This window comes from Lygodium microphyllum, chromosome 2 (genome assembly GCF_053477565.2).
Source record: "Lygodium microphyllum isolate KBCC chromosome 2, Lygodium_microphyllum_v1.1.10, whole genome shotgun sequence".
NCBI lineage: Eukaryota > Viridiplantae > Streptophyta > Polypodiopsida > Schizaeales > Lygodiaceae > Lygodium > Lygodium microphyllum.
Genome location: NC_141136.1, coordinates 185,984,047 through 186,006,468, shown reverse-complemented (window position 1 = coordinate 186,006,468; position 22,422 = coordinate 185,984,047). Strand labels below are relative to the sequence as shown.

Here is a 22,422-nt window from a genome sequence, read left to right as displayed (position 1 = left end):
ATAATAGAAGAAGAGGTAGAGGAAGCTTGCCATTATGCTACATAATAAAAGAACTCACTCATAGCTCACCTCAAAGAGATGAGGGTATTCTAGAATGCTCTCATGGACTTGTCATTATCCTCCCTCCCCCTTCTTCATTTTCTCCATGGGCTCTTTATATAGCCTCCATGAAGGATTAGATTAAGATAATCTTCTTGATTAACATAATCTTAGATGATGTATGGCATCTTTGAAAATATGGAGCATAGTGGATGGGACAAGTCCCCACCTTGGTCATCATGCAAGAAGCCAAGGGTGGTGGTAGACAAAATAGAGAAATGGAGCTAGATTACAAGAGGTGGGTGCCCAAAGCACATTATTATAATATATTTACAAGAAGGACAGAGTGGAAAGTTGGTGTGGTGAAAGAGAGAAGAAAATTGCATGCAGCCAGCAGTCTGCGCCTTTGTAACTTCAAATCCGTGAGGAATTTGAAAAAAGTTTCTTCTACAACTTTGTAGACTAGGTCGAAACCAATCGGGCCTCGCGAGAATTTTCTTGAAATTCTCTTTTTTCTTGGGAGTTATTGATATTATAAAAAATGACTTCTAAAAGCTGCTTTGACTTTAGTCCCCCATATGTATATAAATACATATAAGCATGTGACAAAAGGGGTCCATGCTTGTAAGCTTTTGTGCAAGATCCAAATGACACCATGATGTGGATATTGACTTGTGTGCAAGGGTGAGGTGTCCTCTAATGATGGTGATAGATTCCAAATCTTAGTGATGTAGATAGGGCCCATGTGTAGTTGGAGGCTAGTCCTTTGAAAAATCTATGCATTCACTCAACTCCTAGGTGTACTCTATTTTCATCTTCACTAAGATAACCATCCCTTTTACTCTTTACATTGACATTCCTTCTAAGAACTTGTTACCCCCATTTGCTAGAGTTATCATAATCGAGAAGCAATGTAGCATACCTAGTGCTTGAAGAGTAAACCCAAAGTGATATGGTAAGCTCTTGATTGGGGCTTTGGCCAAATTTTGTGGTAATAATCCGGGTTGTAGAAAACCCGGATCACTTTGTATATATCATCGAACTGCCCTATGAGCATACTTGAGGAGTTTGAGAGAGTGTCTCTTCAGCTGATTCCACATTACTAGAATCAGTTTGCGGATTCACTGGCAAACCTTGCTTATGAAGAAAACATTTTCTTCAACTGTGGTCCTAGTTTGGATATTGCTATCACTAATGAGACAAGACCCGGTCACTTGTGGGGAATGTTATCAGAGCATGCAATATATGGCAGGCGATGATTGATATGGGTGATGCAAAGAGTAACTGAGACCCATCTACCATTGTTACCCTGGATCCATAGGCTGATTAGACAACATATTATGCATATGCTGTCCTCTTTCACTCTTGCCATTTCCTTCTGGATTATAGACAGTAGTAAGAGCCAATTTAATCCCAAGCCGTGAGAAGAATTCTCTAGCTTCATCTGCATCTAGCTCTCCACGATCAGCTGTAATCTTGCCTATATATCCATACCTGCAAAATATTTCTTCCAACAAGAATTTACATACTGTAGAGGTGGTCTTTGTCTGCAAAGATCTGCCTTCAACATAGTTTGTAAGATCCTCTCTAGCCAAGACAAGATATCTCATCTGCCAAAGTCCCACTGGCAAAGTAACCAAGTCTACCACCCACTTATAATGCATACATAGTGGATAAGTCGGATGCAACTCATCACGATGTCGCACTAAAGAGTAAAGTTGGTAGTCCCTGCAAGTCTCCACAAAATGAGAAACATCTTTATACATCCCTTTCCACCAGTATCTTTCTTTGATTTTCTCATAGGTAGCCCACACACCTCTATGTCCAGCCCATGAGCTCTCATGAAACTCTCGCATAATCTGTATCTGCATCACTACATCACAAACTACTCTCAAGGGCAAGCCTCCTCTCTTCTTTGGATGCTTCCAAAGAAAACCATCTTTCAAGAAATATCCATAAGCCTTCCTTCTGATTTTCTTGAATTCATCATCTGTCCAATCAGCTCTTCGAGTCAATGAACTTAGATACTGTCCAATTTGCAGCCACTCGTCAACATAAAGTTCTTCAATAAAGGCTTCAACAGTAGATACATAGCAATCATGAACAAGGACAGAAGCAGCAAACTCTATCTCATCATCTTCTGCAAGCATTAACTCCTCATCCTCATATCTCGCTCTAGATAGCATGTCAGCAACTGGATTATCTTTCCCTGCTATGTGTCGAAATTCTGGATTCAATGATTTGATATAGGCAATCCACCGAAGCATCGCTATATCTGGAGTCGAGCAACTAGTAATCATGCCAAGCAAAGGCAAACAATCTGTTTCCACAACAACTGAAGCTCCAATAAAATACCCTTTGTCACACTTCAGTGCAGTGACTACTCCCCACAACTCTCTTTTGATCTGCGAATATCTCCTTTGTCGCTCATTAAGAACTTTAGCTCCAAAGCGGATTGCATACCTATTTCCATTAGCATCATCCTGTCCCACTGCCCAACCTATGCCAATAGGGCTAGTATCAACTGTCAACATGATCGGCCATCCACACTGATAATCCACCTTGCGTAGAGTAGGAGCTGATTGCAACAACTTCTTGAGCTTACGCATGGCTTTTGAATGCTTCTCATCCCAATGAAATTTCTGCCCCTTTCGAAGCAGCTGATAGAGAACATCTGCTATATGAGCAAAATGAGGAATCCAAATCATGTAAAATACACAAGCTCCCACAAATCTCCGCACCTCTGAAGTAGTCGAGCAATACTCTGCAATCCTGTTTATGGCATCCACCTTTGCAAGAGAAGGCTTTTTGCCATAATATCCAACCATGTGCCCAACTATGCTGACTTCATTAACACCAAAGACAGATTTCAGCCCTAAAAGTGTCAAATTTACCTCCTCTAATCGTGTTAATATTTGCTCACAAGCAATCAAGTGGTCAGCCACAAACTGTCTACATCCACGCAAATCAAGACTTTCATTCTTTTCTTCTTCTGCACAACCCTTAATAGGCACATCATCTAGAAAAGGCATGGTATATACTGCGGAATATAGTCTCGTAGAACTCTATGCATAGCATTCATCATATGAGCAACTGAGTTTTGGCACCTTGAGGCAAGGTACACATCCTCACAAGACCAATAGGTGTCCGCATAGTAGTAATATCCCTGCTTTCCAAGGCAAGCTGAAACTGATCATAACCTGAATACAAGTCACCTAGAGAATAGATGGCTCGTCCTACAAAAGCCTCAGCAAATTCATCCACAACTGGACCTGTTCCCACATTCCTGATTGTCACTTTGTTCACGGGCTGCATATCCTGAATAAATCTCAAAGTACCATTCTTCTTTGGTACAGTAAACCACCTGTTAGAATAGGGTGCAGAAGAGGGTTCCAAAATCCCCATTTTAATCTTCTCATTCAGCAACTCTATCAGCTTTGGCAAGTGTGCTTTAGGCACAGGTATAGGACATATATTCCATGGTACATGAGGAACAGTGAAGATGACCATGGGTGCAACCAATTCGGGACTAATGCAGCCAATTTCATGTGGAAAGAAAGCAAATGCCTTACCATGACGTCCAAGCATCTCTCTAAAACATTCTTTTTCCACTGGAAGCAAAAATTCATCATTTCCAATCTTCAATTCTGCAAGAGTTTCAGCTGTAAACTTATGTCCAATATTTGCAGGGTCCCTCAACATAGGCTGCTTCATAGCTTTTTCAATCTGTTCATCACTATCAGAAGGAAGCGAGCCTGCAACCGGCTTAACCTTCTTATCAACTGTTTTATATTTTGTGTCAACCTTGGCATCATTCAAGCACTCTTTTCTTTGCTGCAATTTCTACAAATTTTCAGCAACTTTCAACTTTGTTGGCTGAAAAATTTCAGCCTTTCGCTCTATGGACTGCATGGGTGCAGCCTGAAACTCTGTATGCAGAAATTTTTCTGCAATCAACTCTGTTGGCTGAATAGATTCAGCCCTCGGCTCTATGGACTGCATAGATACATCCTGAAACTCTGTATGCAGAAATTTTTTTGCATTCAACTCTGTTGGCTGAATGGATTCAGCCCTCTACAATTCTGTTAGCTGATCAAGATCAGCCATAAATTCAGTTTGCTGAGTTTTCTCAGCCTCTAACTCTGTTTTCAGCATAAAACCAAAAATTTCCTGAAACATATCCAAGGTTTGCACAGGTATGATCTTTGAACCCTTACATACATCAGTTTTCAGCATTGCTCCCATCTCAAACAAAGTATCTGCATAAGACATTCCTTCATACAATCCATCTACATACTCTTCTGCTTGCAAAATACCTGCATTCTTCAACTCTTTCTCCTTACGGCCAATGTACTGCCTGGCAGCTCTAGGCAAATCTGAAATTTTCTAATAACTCACTGAACTATCTAAAGAAAAACCAACAAAATTATTGGAGAAAGACTGGCTGCCAGGAGGCGAGATCTCCTCTTTTCTCCGCTCCATACCACTGGCGTCTCGCAAGACAACAGTACCTAATGAAAATCCAACTCCTTCGCAGGTAGTGGTGCCTCACGCAAGGAGTCCCCATTTCTCGGATGATTTACCCCAACAGTCATAAACTGAACAGCTCGCATACCATCTTTACTGCGTATCCGTGCATAAGCTGACCCGTCATCCATCACTTTCGTTTCCATTCTTGCTTCTGTAATGAAAGGCTGTCCAAGAATAATCGGATAAGAGCATGAATCCTGAACAAAGCAATGATAATCCTCTTCAACATTACCAATAGAAATTCTGATACTCGGACAAGCAGCATACATATCACCAGAAGTATTATTGGCGGCTCTCATGCGCCAGCCATGCTCTATATCCATAGGCCACTTGCCACTCTCATAAACACCTCGAGCAATAAGATTAATCTCTGAACCATGATCAACTAAAGCAACCAATGGAATTTGTTTCTCTCCAATCCTTACCACTGTCTCAGTGGTTGCTCTAGCCCAATGACTTCGTGAAAAATGGCTACGAGGAATGAGAATAGGGGTATCATCATCTTCATACTGCATAGGCTGCACTATTTTCTCCAATTGCGGATTAACATAAGCATTCTCAACCATCAGTGCATCATCACGCTCTTCCCCAAGAGCTCCATGCCACAATCCCTGTAAGGCAGGTCCTTCCATCGCATGTCGTTTCCTCCGCAAAAGATCCTGCATTTGATCCTGTATTTCTCTTCTAGCAATCCCAAGAGCCTCTCCAATAGTAAAAGTGACTTCACTATTCAAAATTCTTTCATGAAAAATCTTACTCATATCCGTTTGCATTTCAAGATCTGACAAAAGCTTGAATCCTGGCTCTTTTCTTGGTTTCCTCTTTTCTTTCTGCTTGTCTCCCATTGGTTGATCAGAACCTGTTTGAGCTGGAGAATTTGACATAGGTGGAGTTGTAACAGGTGGTGAAACAAAGTCACCCCCTCTAGTCTTTTTGGAGGAGCTAGGACCCTCCTCATCTCTTCTTCTCTTTTCCTCAACCATAGCATCTAAACCCTGCGTTCTAGCCATATAAGCAAAAATAGAATACCTATCAACAGGAGAATCCCATCCTGTTTCTCCTCGGATGCTAGAGCCCACACAAGTCATAGTAGATGCCTGAACTTTCCCTCTTCTCGCTATCTCCAAGGCAGAGGACCATAAAGTAGAGTCTCCATCTGATTTCTGCTCAAGCTGGACTCCAAAAGCTGAAGCATCTCCTCTAACACTCACATAAGCTGATCGCGCAGCCATATCATCAACAAGCTTCTTCATACCTCCCTTACCGAAGTTCGTGTCAAGAGGAGCGCCAGTCTCTGTCAGCCATATCTTCCCATCTTGTCCCCAGAACACTACATTTTTCTTACGTGCTTCCTGAAAAGCATCAAAATCTCTGCAGTGTTGGTGCTCTGTACTATCACACCAAATACATCGTCTCCCTTTTCTCTGACTAGCTAGAAAAGTAGTAGCTGGAGCAGGTGCTACAGCAGGTACTGACATAAGTTGCTCCTTTAACTTACCAACTTCAGCTTTGACTGCTTCAATCGTCAAATCTGCCAAGCCTTTAATAACATCATCTACAGATAAGGACACTGGAGCAGCAGGAACTGGTGGATTCACAGCAGGAGGAGTAGGCTTAGGCAAAGAAGTTGCAGCAGGGGTAGAAGAAGAAGTCTCCAAGGATTTTTCAGGAACTGATCCTGTATTACAATGCAATCTTACTCTCCTACGCTGCTTCTTAACAAGAGCATTCACATCATCAATGACATGTCTCCACTCAGTCTTTAAACCTGAATCAGTAGCTTGATCTTCCAAAAGATCATCCAATTTTTCCTGTAAATCAGCATCTGCAGCTTGTAAAAATAACTCCACTTTCTGCATCTCCAAAGCTTGCTATTCAGTCCCATCCAACTGATCATAACGGCTTTCAAACTCTCGCAGAAGAGCGGTAACAGAAAGTCCCTTATTAGGCATAGAAACCCATGCTAAAAAATTCTTGCGATTCATAAGACCTGTATCCTCCAGGAAATATTCTTCTTTTAATGCCTTCTTAAATTCAGCCCAACCTGCATGTGCTTCTTGAATTTCTGCAATTCGACCTTCAAGAGCGCGCACCACGATCCGCAAGAAGTAGCGGCTCCAAACATCTTGAGAAACCCCAAAAAACTTCATCTTTTCTTCATAAAAATGCAGGTAAGTTGACACTTGCTGGCCATTAAACTGCTTCATCTCCTATTAGACAGCTTTCAAGGCATCCATAGCATCACTGTCTCGTTTTGCATGAGCTTGCTGCTGCATATACATGGTAAATGACTGAAACAGGTTCTTCACGACATTATCATCTGTCATCTCTTCTTGCGAGTCTCCCATCTTGTTGAAAAAAAAAATGATGCAGCACTTTCACGTCGGGTTCACCAGAAATGTCGTAGAGTTCATGCAAGAGCTGCAGAACACGGGGTTCAAGATACAGCAAGAAATGAGGCTAACAAGAAAAACTCAAATATTTGATGCCAAAGTTCACTATATTCCTTATCAAATGAGTTACAAGAAGTTCATATTCAGAATAATTTGAAGTTTCTCATAAACTGTTCACATTCAGGTTTTTGAAGACAGTTATGACTTTGGTACGTAGGCTTGAGGAGACTTGAAGAGTTCTGCTGGAAGAATTCTACTTGGCAGTAATCCCTATGAACAAATTTTCAGAAATCCTTTCAATGCCAATACAATGAAGTTCTGTGGGCATCCTGATGCTTCCTTCTCATCTCCTCCTCGATATTGACATCTTGCAAAATTATTTCTTCACACTCATCAAGTTCCAACTCTGTCAATTCAGGCTCAGGCCTAGAAGGTAAGATTTCCTCCAATGCACGGCACTGTTCTGGGGTAAGAGAACCAGATTCAGGAAAATCTACAGAGAAATGAATATAAAGCTTTCCCTTCATAAAAGGATCCCTGTTTCTTGTGTTGTGAACCTCAAAATGGAGGAATCTTTATAACCAACCTCACACACAGTAGGGATAAACACAGTTAGCTTTCCTGTATTCTCGTCTAGTTCATAATGTGTTGCATTTCTTGGGAAAAGCCCCTTTGACAATCCATACTTCTGCAATAACTCTGGCAGTGGTGTCTGCATTTTTCCACGTAATCTGTTGTACAACCGTTTTGCACCTTCTTCAACACTATTTGAAAGTGAGTTAGCATCGTCTCCGAAGGATGAGAACTCCTACTTGGCGCACCTGGGATTAAGCATCTGCCGATGAGTATTGAAATGGAGGCTGACCATCAGTTTTGGAAGATGTCGGCTTACAAAACTGGAGTTTCTTAAATGTGAATAGTGTTGCTATTGATCATGAGAAGCATGTCCCTGTGAGGAATGATCGGGGATGTCATCTATTTGGGCCTAGGGAGGAAGAAGCCGCTGGCTTTGGTGAGGAGATTGTCCATCGCTAATGCACAAGCCTCCGTTTCTCCAGAAGGACAATCGTTCACCTCTTTGTCTCTTTTGAGTTAACTGAAAGGAACGAATGCAAACCACCTGCTTCCCAGCAGTAGTTTTAAATCTGAGCTTAATCTGCCCTTTATCCTCTGTCTTCCTGTGTGTCGATCGATTCTTTGCAGCGCACTCCCAATTGCTTTTTTACTCTAGCTTGATCCCCTCCTGTACAGTATTCCCCTTTTTCACAATTCAGCCGCAATCCCTTCTGATAACTGCTTTTTCCTTTTTATTCTCAGAATGTCAATCTTTTTGTTTAATCGGTGAGTGAAGGTTGCTTGAAGATCATGGCTCCACTGTCTGGGATGTCCGAATTTGAGTCCTGTTTTGATGAGCGCAGAACGATCTTTGGAGGAGGGAGACGAAAACAGTGAGGAAGAAATCCGAGACATCGAAGTTTTGATTAACTTGAGATCCTGAACCGCAGAGAAGAGCTTATTGATAGTCTCTGCCCTTTGTCCTTCGTCCTTGTCATCGAAGTTTTGTTGCAGATTTCCTCGATAATCATTGATTGGCCTTTCCTTCTTCTGTCTTTCTTCAGATCAATCCGTCTACTCCCATCCCTTCTGTTCCCTGGTGGCATGTTCTGGTCGCAGACGTCAACAAGGGCCACCATTAAAGTCCTTAGGCCAATGTACCTCTCCAAGACTCTGTTTTCTTTGAATTGGATATATTGCCCGCCATTTTTTTCTGCTAGCCTCCATCTTTTTCTCCGTGTAATGAAAAGCAAGATTGTTGAATTTAGCTTCCCCCAATAAGTTGAGCACTTTTCGCCTCCCCTTTTGCTCAAATAATGGCCCTTCTTTTATCTTGTTCCGCTTTCTCCACTCTGAATTTAGCTCTCTCAGCTTTCTGAGCAGCCACCTGTTTTGCTTCAATAGCAGCTGTAAACTCTTTACCAAAAGTAAGGTTAATAATTGAAACATCATCAAGTGCAATATTGAAATTTGCAGCCTGCTGGGTAAGAATTTTTCTTATCTCTCTGCTAACAGCCTCATGCTGTGTTATGAGCTGGTTGCATTATACTGTGCTACAACTCCCTTCAAGGTCTCATAAATTATGGACGGTAAAACTCTTTCATTGTAATTGGTACCCAAGGTCTCTGACATCAAAGATAATCGGTCTGTCGACCCAAGGAATCATCAAATGGATTCCTTTGGGATAAACCTTCTCTTTGATTCCATAATTCCCTGCACTTTTCTTAGAGATCATCATTGAAATTATCAACTTGATAATATCCTTTGGCATCAGTTTTTCATCTTTTTCTAACACACACACATCATGCATCCAAACAAAATCATACACATACACTAAGGGAATATATACATTGGATGCGGATTATCATAATGCATCACACACAATGAATCACACGCAAAAATTAACACAAATGCACAACAAAAGAAATGGAGGTGTATACGACTCAGATGCGCAGCACCACGACAACGCCTCTTGCTATGTATGCAAGAGGGATGGGTCATAATCCTATGCATTTAGTATAGGGCTGCAAGCCCTATTTTTTATCCTTGGAAAGGAGCATATTATTGTATATCTATACTATTTCAGGGAGGGATATGTAGGTGCTATTCTGTTTGATCTCGTTAGGTCAAGAGGGCCAGTTTTGTGAGATTTTAAATGTTTTGTTTCATTAGGCCAAGAGAGCCGATCAGTTTTTGTAGTGAAGTGCTTTGTTTCATTAGGCCAAGAGGGCCAGTCGTCTGCTTAGTACGGGTGTGGTTAATGGTTTCTTGTTTTAGTCCTGTGCTAGACAGGTTCAAAGAAGAGGTTGGAAGGAGCCTATGTCGCGCAAAACTTCTCGTGGCCCTATCTAGGTGATATCTCTCCTTTACGAGTACCGTGTTTGTATGTTATATGTGTCTGTTTACTTGTAGGGGATTTTCTTTTCTTGTTGGGGACCAATGTCTAAGGCATGAAGTCCCAGGTTTAGGTTAGGTCTATCTGAGGGAGGGCTGAGTAGTCGTTGCCTCCTGCAAAGACATTGCCAGGCATCGAGAGACCTGTTTTAGAAAGTAGTCCTAGTGACCCTGTTCTGCTAGCCTGCTAGGCAGTGATTCTAGGAGTTCTTGTTAGTTGTGAGGCAGTTAGAGAAGCTTGCCGAAGGAAAAATGATGATGAGAGAGAGAAAGAAACCCCGAATATCTCAAAGAAAATAAATATATACAAAGGTGTGTAAAAAGGGGTTCTAACCCCTATAAAAATGGAAAAGAAAAGAAAGACAAATTTAGAAGCAGTTGCTCATCGCCTTGCGAAGGCTTGGTAGGTTCCTGGGGACGAGTCAGACCCGGGGCCGATGCCTTGTCTTCCTAGGGGTGGCGTCTCGCTGGAAAAGAAGAAAGTAAGGAAGATTGGAGCAAAAATAAAAGTGAGCATTAGAAAAGTATTAAGTGTTGCCTCATGAGGGCTTGGTAGATTCTTGGGTACCGAGACAGGACCCGAGGCCGATGCCCTGTTCTCCTTGGGTCACTATGCTCAGCTCCCTCCTGTTTACACGCTCGAGTATGGAAAACTAAAAACCTAAAAGAAGAAATGTGCTAAAAGAAAATACTTATTGACCAGGCTATAGGATTCCTCACCTAGTAGGAGCTTTTGGGGTGTGTTGTCCTTAGTTAGGTAGGTAGTTTAGACCACCACTTAGGGCGACCTCTTTGATAGTTCTTTTTAGTTTGGCTGTCTTGGAGCAGTCGGTTAGTGACTAACTTCGGACCCTCTATTAGATTATGCTAGGCCTACTCCTTGTGGATTTCATGCCTTTGTTTTGTCAGGGGGTAGGGTGAGCATTGTGCTGTGTTTTAATATGTATCTATTTTGTATTAGATTGATGCTTCCTTTGGTTGTTTGTGCAGATCTATTATGGGATTCGACGGACTGAGTCGCTCTATTCTGTGGTCACCAATGAGAGTGGAGTTTTGGGCTCGGGATTTAGGGAAAAAATATTCAACATCGAAGGTGGCGGTTGCAGCTAGGATGATTTTAAGCATCAAGTGAAAGATGGCTTTTAAAAGGTATCCAAACGACACTTGTGGATTTTTAATAATTTTTTCGACTGCCGTGCCGGATGCCGGGAGCTGCCAGTCAATGGAGGATACCGAGACGGACGCGAATGATTTTTCAAAGACTGAATCGGAGTCCAGACGCAAAAGAGATAAAAAGTTGGCCAAATTTGAAAAAGTGAATCAAAATTTAAGGCCGAGAGGGGGTGCACTTTGGGAGGAAGCACGCTATTATGGAAAAAAACCCAATTAAGACCTTAGAGGGGCAGGCTAGTAACAAATAGCACCACCTGCTTTATATTTTAATTTGTTCTAAGGATGTGGCGCAATCCGAAGACGCAGAGAGGCACCGATTGGTGGTGGCAGCGAGAGAGAGAGAGAGAGAGAGAGAGAGAGAGAGAGTCGAGAATATCGTAATGAAGAAAGGGAGATGACTGCAGCAATAAAGACGGCGGAAGCAGGAATATCGAGATAACCACAAGGAACTTTCAACCGTTCCCCACATAGGCAATTTGGTGAAATATAGGAAATTCTCCAATATTTCCTATGTAGACAAGTATGTATTCCCCATCTATAACTAGGAAATTGAATTCCCTACATCTTATAATAGGGAATATAAAGCATTCCCTACATTCCTTTGAAAGTCCCTACATTCCCTACATCTTATAATAGGGAATATAGAGCATTCCCCACATTCCTTTGAAAATCCCTACATAAGGAATTATAAGGATGTGATTCCCTACTTTTATGTAATAGGGAATTAAAGGTACAATGAGGATAAGATAAAGATGATGTTTATCACAATTCTCTATTTCTCAATTCTAGTTGATACTGATGGTTTCGAGAAGGTAAGGACAAAGGTGATGATGACTATCACGGTGATGATGAGGATAAGAAAAATGAAAACAACGAGGAACATATATTTCAATTGCAATTTGAGGCGGCTCCAGTTGACGAGAGAAAGGAAAGGCTTTTGTAAAGATTATTCAACCTTTGTTTTAATTTCATCCACGAGTGCCCCCCTTCACACCCAAAGAGACACATGCGTGGACAAAACACAAGATATTACAATTCCACAATGCTCCATGCCAACCATTATCCCCTCCATTCCCATGCAAGCATTCGAGCTTATTTTCTTATAATCACATTTACAACATATGTCATTTCTAGAAATGCCAAGTGGTTAAGAGATTATTGTGCAACCATAGGATGTGCCTCTTGTGCTAGTACTTGAGCTTGTAGAAAGTGAATGTGCATTTGCTACAACTTATACAACACTAAAATTTCTAGCTTTGGGTATATAACACCTAGCACAACTTGTTGGCCCCACACCTAGCCCACATACTCAACTAAGGTTACTAGATCAATCTTATTTTTACTTTACTAATATTTAGTATTTATTTATTTTATTTCTATGTTTAACTTTTATTGAGGCCCCATTCCTAGACCACATGGGTAGCTATGATGGGTATACAAGAAAGGCTTGGTAAACCAAAATTAATCATGAGTATTTAAATATATTATAGTTGTATTTATAACATTAACATTAACTTCTAAGGGTAACAACTTTGTGCACTCTCTCTCTCTCTCTATATATATATATATATATATATATATATACATACATACATATATATATATATATGTGTGTGTGTGAGAGGCTATAATGGAATAATGTCCTAGGTGGTTTGACTTAACATACATGAACAAAGATTTTGTTGTATTATATATCTGTACAACACATATTCCCAAATAAACCTAGGAAAAATGAAGTTTTAAGAGTAACAACTTTGTGCTCTCTCTCTCTCTCTCTATCTCTCTCTCTATGGGGCTATAATGGAATAATGTACTAGGTGGTTTGATTTAACATACATAAGCAAAGATTTTGTTGTATTATATCTGTACAACACATATTCCCAAATAAACCTAGGAAAAATGAAGTCAAAGTGGCAAAATACCCAAAAAATCAACCTTTTTAGTTACTATTAGATTGTTTTTTACACTATTGCAATGAAATGCCTTGTGTGTGTGTGTGTGTGTTTTTGTGTGTGTATGCATACCAATCTTGTAATGTATAACAACCTTCCGTGATGTGTTTTTGAAATTATCTTCCAATATCATGTGACGTGCTTGAAAGGTGTATACCATGTAAGAGTGAAAAGACTGCAAGGTGTGCAATGGCTCCCAAATGCAATAATGCACTGAAATAAAATATGAGTGTTAGCTACCTAAAATTTGTGCATGTATTTCCTAGAGGGCATCAACATCCTATTGAGGAGGTGGCGTGTGAATGATCAGTGGTCTCTTGATAATGACCAACATGGTCCAAGTATAATGCACAAGCATCATATTGTAGTCCATATCATGCCCTACATAATCCAAGGCATAATCATTCCTATAAGTTGGATGACATTGGGATATGGACTAGCCCTGGAGTAGGTGTTTGAAGTATCATACCAACCATATAGAGAATCCTCATCCCAATCTATAGTAGCATAAATGATGGAATAGGAAGAAATATATGTGATGCCTCTATTATCCCTATTGTCTAGAAATATGCTTTCCAAATGTGTCCAAGTATTCTTGATCCACAAAAGTCTCCCAAAAGCAATAGCACGGTGAAATAAATTTTTGAGTGATGGCTACCTAAATTTATTGCATGTATACATGTAATACATCATCGTCCTCTTTGCAACAGTAATACCATGGGAGAGGTCAATTGTAAACAAAGTTTCATGTAGACTTATGCAAGTTACCTCTTGCTTAAGCGTGATGCACCTCAATTCAATGACACCAAAGGGAATCCCCACATTCTCTTAAAATTCTTGACATGAGAGAATGTAAAAATGTTAGCTCTTGAGCTTGGAGGGAGCCTAAAGAAATCGGGTCACCATTCGTGGACTTGGGGCAAATGAAAAGAAACCAAGCCAAATGTGGTTCATGAATTGGACCGAGACTTGTATGCCTCTACGACCATAAACAAGTGAGGGCTCATAGAGGCTGGCGAGAGTGTAAAGAAGCGGGCAAAGCCATGTTACGATCTCTTTGTGTTTAGACCATCTGAAACTCATAGGTGCCAATGAGGACAAAGAAACTAGAGCTCTTGGATGCTAGCGAGTGATACAAATAAGTGTGCAAAGCCAGGTCGTGTCTCCAAAGTCGAGCTACTGTGTTGGTATGGCTGGAATGGCGGAGCAGATGCCAAAGGAAATGCAACTGCCTAAGGGTGAGTGGTTATGTGGTCCATTATAAAATAACACTTACCCTGTGTGGGCACCCTTTCGGATGCCTGGCTATTGGGATATATGGATCGTGATGGTGGATGTGTGTAATGCTTGAAAACCTGGAGCGAGCTAAAAGAATTCGGGCCCATGGATCACTCGCTCTTCCTCCATCTTGACCAAGCCACGCACGGAGCCATAAGTGAGGAGTCAAGTGGACTGGATGGAGTAGTGGGAACCCCCTCACAACACCAAGCCATGCAGTACGTCACGAGCAACCACACCAAAATCTGACGCTCAGGCTACGGTAGCATCTCCATTGTGTTCTTAGTGAACATGATTGTGCATCAATGATGATGTGGATATGCATTAACATGTATTTTTGTGCATGTGGTAATTTGATGTGTCAATGTATGTTTATGGATTTGGTTACCTTGTGATTTTGAGTTTAGTTTTATACATGAGTGAAGAAGTGCTATGAAAACACATGCTTTCTATGTGTGTGTGTGTGTGTGTGTGTGTGTACTAGGCACTCCATGCCTAGCTCCCGGTGCTTCGCGCCGGGAGAGAGAGAGAGAGGGGGGTGACACGTGGTGATAAGGGGGGTGCACAACAAACTCTAGACCACTTACTATATAGAAAGTTCACACTATAACTAGGAAGAATAGCAACCAAACTAGGAAAAATGCAACAAACTCTAGTCAATTACATAAATTGAGATTTACAACATCATATGCTAGGTAGCCTTAGATCCGAACTCTTATTTGTTGTCATGAGTGGGTTACTGTAATTAATGTTGTCATCCAATTCCTCTACTAAAGATAATAACATGAACCCTCAGATAGCTTGGTGATCATTGGATAAGTGTCTAAGTAATAATTGTGACATAGATTAGATTACCCTATGTAATGCATTTTGTGTCAAGTTGAGTAATCTATAATATAAAGCATCATTAATTGGTGACTTGGAGAGTTATTTTATGAGCAGATAATGATGTACATCAAGGTGTTTATGCTATCATGGAATTAATAAGACTAGCATCCACAAATGCTAATGTAGAGATAGATGTGATTATTGAGGAAGAGTTAAACATGCTCTAATGGCAATTAGTTGAATATGTGAGTCTCAAGATCAAGTGGCTAACCTTAATAGAAACGTGGCTAAGCCTTGAACTAATCATTTGGTGCAAGAAGTAGGAATCACCTCAAAGGATTATCATTTTTCCCCCCCAAGCATTTTAATCTATTGTTTTGAAAGGCTCTAAAACTCTATGGGATATCAGCTACAAATGGGGACTCGTAAATGGAGGAGCCTTATATTGCTACTATACAAAACTAGCATGCTTAGGTAATGATTTGCCTTACTTGTTCAAGCTTTAAAATTTTAACCCAAGTTAGTTGGCATCATAATTAATATTCTACATTTTTCTTTATCTTTACTAATCAGTAATCAAGAATGCATGGCTATGATTTCTCCCCCTTTTCCCATAACAAAATGACAATGGTCTAGCTAGAAAGCATGGCACACACTTTTCTCTTTTGTATTCTCTCTTAAAAATATGTATGTTTCTCTATTTCTATTTAGTTTCTTCTAAATTTATTTATTGTTATGTTGATTTTTTTATTGATCACATTGATTTAAACGACTTCCTTTACTTGTTCAAAATAAATCAATTAGTTATATTGTAGATGACCATCCCCTGTTTTCTCCTCCATCTCCAGAACATGTGACCTTTGCGCTTAAAGCACGACGCTCTAACCCAACTAAAGGAGTAGCTGTCTTGGTGAGGCGCAGTCTGTCGCATTGAGAACAACACTAGTCGGCAGGTGACCTTTTCCAAACACCGCACAGGTGCCTTCAAGAAAGCCTACGACTCACAAGCTCTCTGTTCTCTGTGAAGCACAGGTGGCGGTCATCATCTTCTCCTCCACCAATAGGATGTATGAGTATGCGACACCACAGGCCCTAATGGCTATGGACGAAGCCCGGATGGTTTCGACCCAGATGCTTTTGCATTAGACCCTGGTGTTGGCGATCCGGGCCTGCCCTACGGACGCTCGATGGCAGTCATCACTGCTGCTTCTCAAAGCTATGGCGGGCCTTCCAGCTATGGATCTGGTCAAAGTTACGGCACTAGCACATATGCCAATACCGGCCAAGTCCCTCCCCTCAAGCACATGAAGTGGCAGAGAAGGCACAGGCTATCACGGTCCTGCCATCTCGATGTGGTGGAAGAAACAACGTTAGCTGTGGATGCGTAGATCGCTCAGCTCCTGCAATGGAAGCCTCTCCAGGAAGTTGAGGTTTGTGCAATCTTTCCCTACCTCGTCCTTCTGCATAATCGTCCTTCTGCATCATGGTCCTGCCACTCGATGTGGTGGAAGAAACATCATTAGTTGCAGAATAGTGTGTATCCTGGTCCTATGTGGTGGAAGAAACAATGTTAGCTGTAGAATAGTCTCTGCTCCCAGTCTGCATCGTAAAAATTTCCATCGTTTGGTCACATCAACGTAAATCTTAGCTCTTATAGATTCCATCGAGGGAATCTAACATTTTTAAGCAACTCTGACGAATGAGACGAGCATCTGTGCATCAGGGGCAAAGACCTAATCGAGTCTTTGTGAAATTTGCTCCTGCTTTTGCTGAAGGTCGCTGATATGTCGTAAGGCAATTTGTTGAATTTGTTTTTTTTATAAAAGATACAATGTATGCGACAATTGCACATGGAGATGCTTGCATTTTGCCTCCATAAATGCTATCAAAACACTAAGTTGTACCATCTGCAATAGGAAGAGTTGCTCAGAAACATCTATTATTGTGGTAGATACTGTGTGACCACAATTAGATTTCTCTGCAAACCTGTTTGTCAATGTGAATGCTTTGTGACAATAACACTTAGTTGCTTGATGGGCTCAATGCCAATCAGATCTATGCTAAAACTATTGGAGACTGAAGTCCCACAGTTGGTAAGTTCTTGGTTTGCTTCTACAAAGCTCATTATTAGCTTTGAGCAAGCAAACCTTGGCAACATTTGACTCTTTATTGTTTGCCTTATAAAGGGATTCTGTAATGCTTGAGTCAGTTTCATAGTATTTTGGTTTTCTTGGCGTACTCATAGGTTACAACTAAGCCTGTATGAAATGACATTGTCACAGGATTACATGTCATGATGTCGAGTGACCATAGCTGTCAGGTTTTATTTGTTTCAACTGTGAACATGAGAAGGATTAGCTATATAGTTTATCATCCACTTTCTTTGGCTCCCTTTTCATATACTCTCTTATGCTTGTACTTTACTGATATAAGGGCAATGACCAGTAACTTTGGTTCTTGAGGCGACCTTAACATATCTAGACCTTGTTTGTCCTTGTCTAGTCTTTAGAACTAAGTATACATTCCATCTATGTGCGAATTGGTTTTAACACTTGGAAATTGTAAGCTTAGTTTGTTGTCTTTCAGATGCTCTACCTGCCTTTTACTTCCTTCTCTACAAGGACCCAATTCATGAGTGCTTTGATTTTACCATGATGCTTGTACTTTGATCAAACATGTATACAATAGAACATCTCAACACATTTTTGATGCGTTTTTAAACATAAAGCTTACAGTTTTGGCAGAAAATGGATGTTTACATGATGCAAACTCCCTCAAGCATGTATTTTGGTTATAAAGGTCTCTCTTCTCCTCTTTCTTCCTCCGGTCCTCGTCTCCCACCTATTCAACATGCATCACACTATTCAACAATAAGTGTAGGATTGGTTCTTTTTCTCCCATACTCATTTAGGGGTGTCTATTGATGGCAGAGTGAACCATATGTTGCTACTATTGATTCTAATCAACTTGATGTATACATTCCTAGCATGGATGATATTGCAAATGAACAAGGTTTGGAAAAGGTATCTTATAATCTTATATGTTTATCATTTTTGTACTTGATTCCATATATTTTGGAGACATTTGATGTATACACATGATCTTATTTTGTTGATGTAGCCTCTTGAAGAAAGTAGCTCATTTGAAGGACAACAATACAAGCAAACAGATTTATCATTGCAGGTAATGCTTTTAAGCTCATATCTAATAAATTTCTTTGAGAATGTCTCTTATACAGATGCTTATACATTAACTTTCATTTTCCATAGATGAATATGTTCGTGGAGGAAGAAAAAAGCTTTGAAGAATTTCAATGTTATACATCCGATGAGGTTCTTTGCTTTATATAAAATTTAAGATTGACCATATGATTCATGTTCTTAACAGTATCTTATCCTTTACATGTTTAAAATGTAGGATGTTAAAATTGAATATGAGACACTTGATATGGAAAATTGTGCCAGCTTTTCAAAGTTATTGTCACATGGTTTAGACAAAATAATGTACTCAACTAAACGTCAAGAAACTCTAGAACAAAGTATCCATAGTTCAAGCAATGATAAGGTATGTAACTTTTTTTTCTATATAAATGTTTTTAATGTGATTACTAATTTTAGTTTTGAATATAGGCTAATCCAGATGATGATATTAATGAAACATCTCGAAAAAGTCAAAGAAAGAGGAAGGTATTTGATATATGTTTGTGAGAGAACAATAGCGTCATAGTTTAGTGAATAACTAAGGATATGATTTATTACATAACTATTTATTTTACGTGTTGACTAGGCAAGTGAGAAGATGAAGGATCTTTTGCAACAAAGGAGCATGAAACGAGGTACCAATATCAACAAAAAAGAACTAAAGGTGCTAGATGTAAATGTTTATATTTTTGTTTGTGTCATATATGAAAAGCATAATCTAATTTTTTTTATTTTATTTGAATTAGAAATTTAAAGATCTCCCAAACCAAGGCATTGAGATTAACATTTCAAATAATACTCAAAGGGTAATTTTATTATTAATTTATATTTTAATTAGATATATATAATTGTAGTCATGTAGTTCAATTTGTAGCTTTGAGATTAACATTTTAAATGATGTTTAAAGGGTAGCTTTATAGTTTTTATATATATATATATATATATATATATATATATATATATATATATATATATATATATAAAAGCCATGTAGTTAAATTTATGGCTTTTCATATTATAATTCTTGTCATTTAATTATCTATACATAGTATAATAAGTTACTTATTCTCTTTTTGTTATTCAATGCAGGTTAATATGACAAAGAGAATATAGAAACCATACTTTTAAAGTATCTTGGTGTGCTTACAATTCATGATATGTACTTTTCTTGGCTACTAGGAAATGGCAAAGTTGTATTAAACCAAAATAGCAATGTGCTTAGTCTAGATGATATGGAAGTTTTAGCATAACTTTTACTTTGAGTTAAGAATTTATTGCTTTTCAACATATTGGAGATTTGAGGGATTACTCAAACATTTATTACTTTGCAACATATTGGAGATTTAAGGGATAAAACAATCACGACACACATGTTGCTAATTAGTTTTTAGTTCTATGCTCCTTTAAAAGTATTTTCATTTTTCTTTTGGTTGCTAGAAGTGGATGTTGATGTCTTAATTTGTTTAATCTATTTTGATCATTAGATGTATGTTATTGATCCTTACTTAGAAATGATGACATTCTCTATATAATTTTCTAGTTAAAAAATTATTGTGTAATTTCTTGTTTGATATTAGCATGTCTAAAAGTAAAGACAAAGTAGATAAAATGATAAGGAAAAAAGAGAATTCTCACGGAATTTCCTAGTTGAAAGTATATATAAGTAGGGAATGTAAAAAATAGAAAAAATGAGAGATTTCCTAGTGAGAGTACCTAAGGAATCACCTCTAGAATTTTTTTCCTATATATGGAATATTTCCTATATAAAAATTATTCCCTACACAGAAAATTTTGTATTTTTCCTACATAGAAATTTCCTATGTAAATTTCTTATGTAGAAAATATTTTCTACATAGGAAAAGTTTTATGTGATTCCCTACTTATTCTCACTAGGAAATATCCCATTTTCCCTAGTTTTTATTTTCCCCATTTATATGTATTTTCAACTAGAGAATTCCATAGGAATTCTCTTTTTTTCCTACATAGGGATCGATTGAAAGTTCCTTGTGAATGATGGTCACGCTTTTGGAGTCGACCGGAGGGTTTCGGTCCCTTAGGGCCACGAATGCGGCGTGCGATGGGCAAGGCTTGTGGTCGGCGGCTGCGAGAGCGGGCCGGAGGAGGATAGATTGGATCCAGCCGCGATTCTGGAGCCCCAAGTGAGGCTCAGGCGGAGCTGCTAGAACTGGACGTGCAGCTGCGGGATGTCCTTCCAATCTGGACAGGCAGGTTCGCCACCACACGCAGCAGCTGAAGACGTTCTTGCTGGAGGCCTTCAAGACCCTGCAGAGGGAGCGGTGGGACAACAACGTCGCATACATGAGCGGAGCCAATCCGCTGCAGGTGCTACCCGCCTGCGGACAGATGCTCCTGGCCGCCTGCAACCTGCTGAGCCTGCACCGCCTCGCCCTCTTCGTGTCCCGCGTGCATCACCGCCTCCTCCCCTCCCTCCACCGCGAGCTCGCCGTGCCGCACCCGGGCTCGTCGGGTCCTACCTCGGCCTCATGGCCCTCGGGTCCGACGCAATGCGAACCCGCCTCAGATTCCAGCGCAGCTTCATCCTCGACGTCCGCAATGCCTGCACCGACATGTTCCTGGGTGCAGGCTTTAACCTTCCGAACTACCTCCTGGATCCCGATGCTACCGATGACTCGGAGATGCTCCGGGACGATCCCTTCCATGGCACCACCTCCAGCTCGTCTGAGGACGAGATGCAGGATGCACCTGGATCCACCGCTTCCAGCAGCTCTAATGACGAGGAGTAATTTGCACTCGCATGGAAAACTGGACATCACGTTACGTAGCTATACAGCCGACAACGTATTAGATAAGATGTATCGGCAGGCTCTTTTGATTTATTTTTTGTAAGGTTCATTCGGGTTTGTAGGCGTCATTTGGGCCCCCCGAACTCTACAAACCACGTGCATCCATTAACATTAATGGGTTTGTAAATCAATTTATTTTTCATGTGTTGCACATCGCACGACTTTTAAAACCAGCCCGAAGTCAAGATAGCCTACACATACGATGCATCAGGAGGCCCATGGGCCATAGGAAAAGTGAAGGAAAGGAAAGCACAATTTCACTCTTTTGTTAGACATAACTAGACACTCCACTCTTAATTTCAAGCCAATGTTTCACTCTACCGTTCTCACTTAAGATCTTGCACAATTATCTCATTCACATACCAATGTGTTGCTAATATGACTTCTCCCTTTCATATACCCATGTGTATGTGAGAGAGAGAGAGAGAGAGAGAGCTTTGGCAGATAGAAGACAGGGAGAGAATGATGGAGGGATGAGAGCATAGATAGAGAGGACAAGAAAGCAAGAGAGAGAGATCCTAATCACTTAGCAAAAAGAAAAAGAGGATATTTGAAAATTTTTGCCTCCTCATTGCAAGGTTGTGCCACATGGCATAACCCTGAAGCATCATGCTTGCTTTCGGCACATATCATGGCTCTAAAAGCTTTGGATACTAAATATTAGAGATTAGAGATGTATCAACTATTAATTGTATTAATACTAATACTAAATAATTGATTATATTAGTAGTAACATAGTAATTATATTAAAAATGCCTAGTCATTGATTATTAGCACACTTACATATATAATATTAATATATTATTAATAAGATATTGGTTTATTCAATATTTGAATATAATAATTAATACCATCACTGTAAATATTAATGTTCCCATTGGCATTATCTCTCTTACACGTGCTCTCTCTCAAAATTATTTATTAAGTAATGTAAAATTTAATTAGCATAACATGAGTAGTTATAATTTTCTATTGATTATATTACTGTATATCAATGTAATAAAGATTAATATATTTTTAATATATTAATATTATTTTTTTCTATTATTTACAAACATTAATTTTTATAGTACAATTGAGTTTACTAAGACATTAGGCATTGACATACTATAATTATTACATTAATTAAACACTACTAAACGACGATTCTAATTAATATGGTGTTAATAATAAATTAACAAAGTTAATAATTGTTAGCATTAATGTTACATCAATAAATGTTAAGTCAAAACTACTTCATAATTATATTGATAAA

At 39.6% G+C, this 22,422-nt stretch overlaps 1 long non-coding RNA gene and 1 pseudogene across 1 annotated transcript; one reads left to right on the top strand and one right to left on the bottom strand.

Annotated features, from left to right (window-relative positions):
* Positions 1–7,258: 7,258 nt before the first annotated feature.
* LOC148040706 (uncharacterized) lies at positions 7,259–9,288 on the bottom strand (annotated as a pseudogene).
* A 9,181-nt stretch (positions 9,289–18,469) lies between these two features.
* Positions 18,470–19,141, top strand: LOC148040705 (uncharacterized). Its single transcript, XR_015688694.1, has 3 exons — positions 18,470–18,706; positions 18,929–19,006; positions 19,089–19,141. It is a non-coding gene; the product is annotated as an uncharacterized LOC148040705 (long non-coding RNA).
* Positions 19,142–22,422: the final 3,281 nt, after the last annotated feature.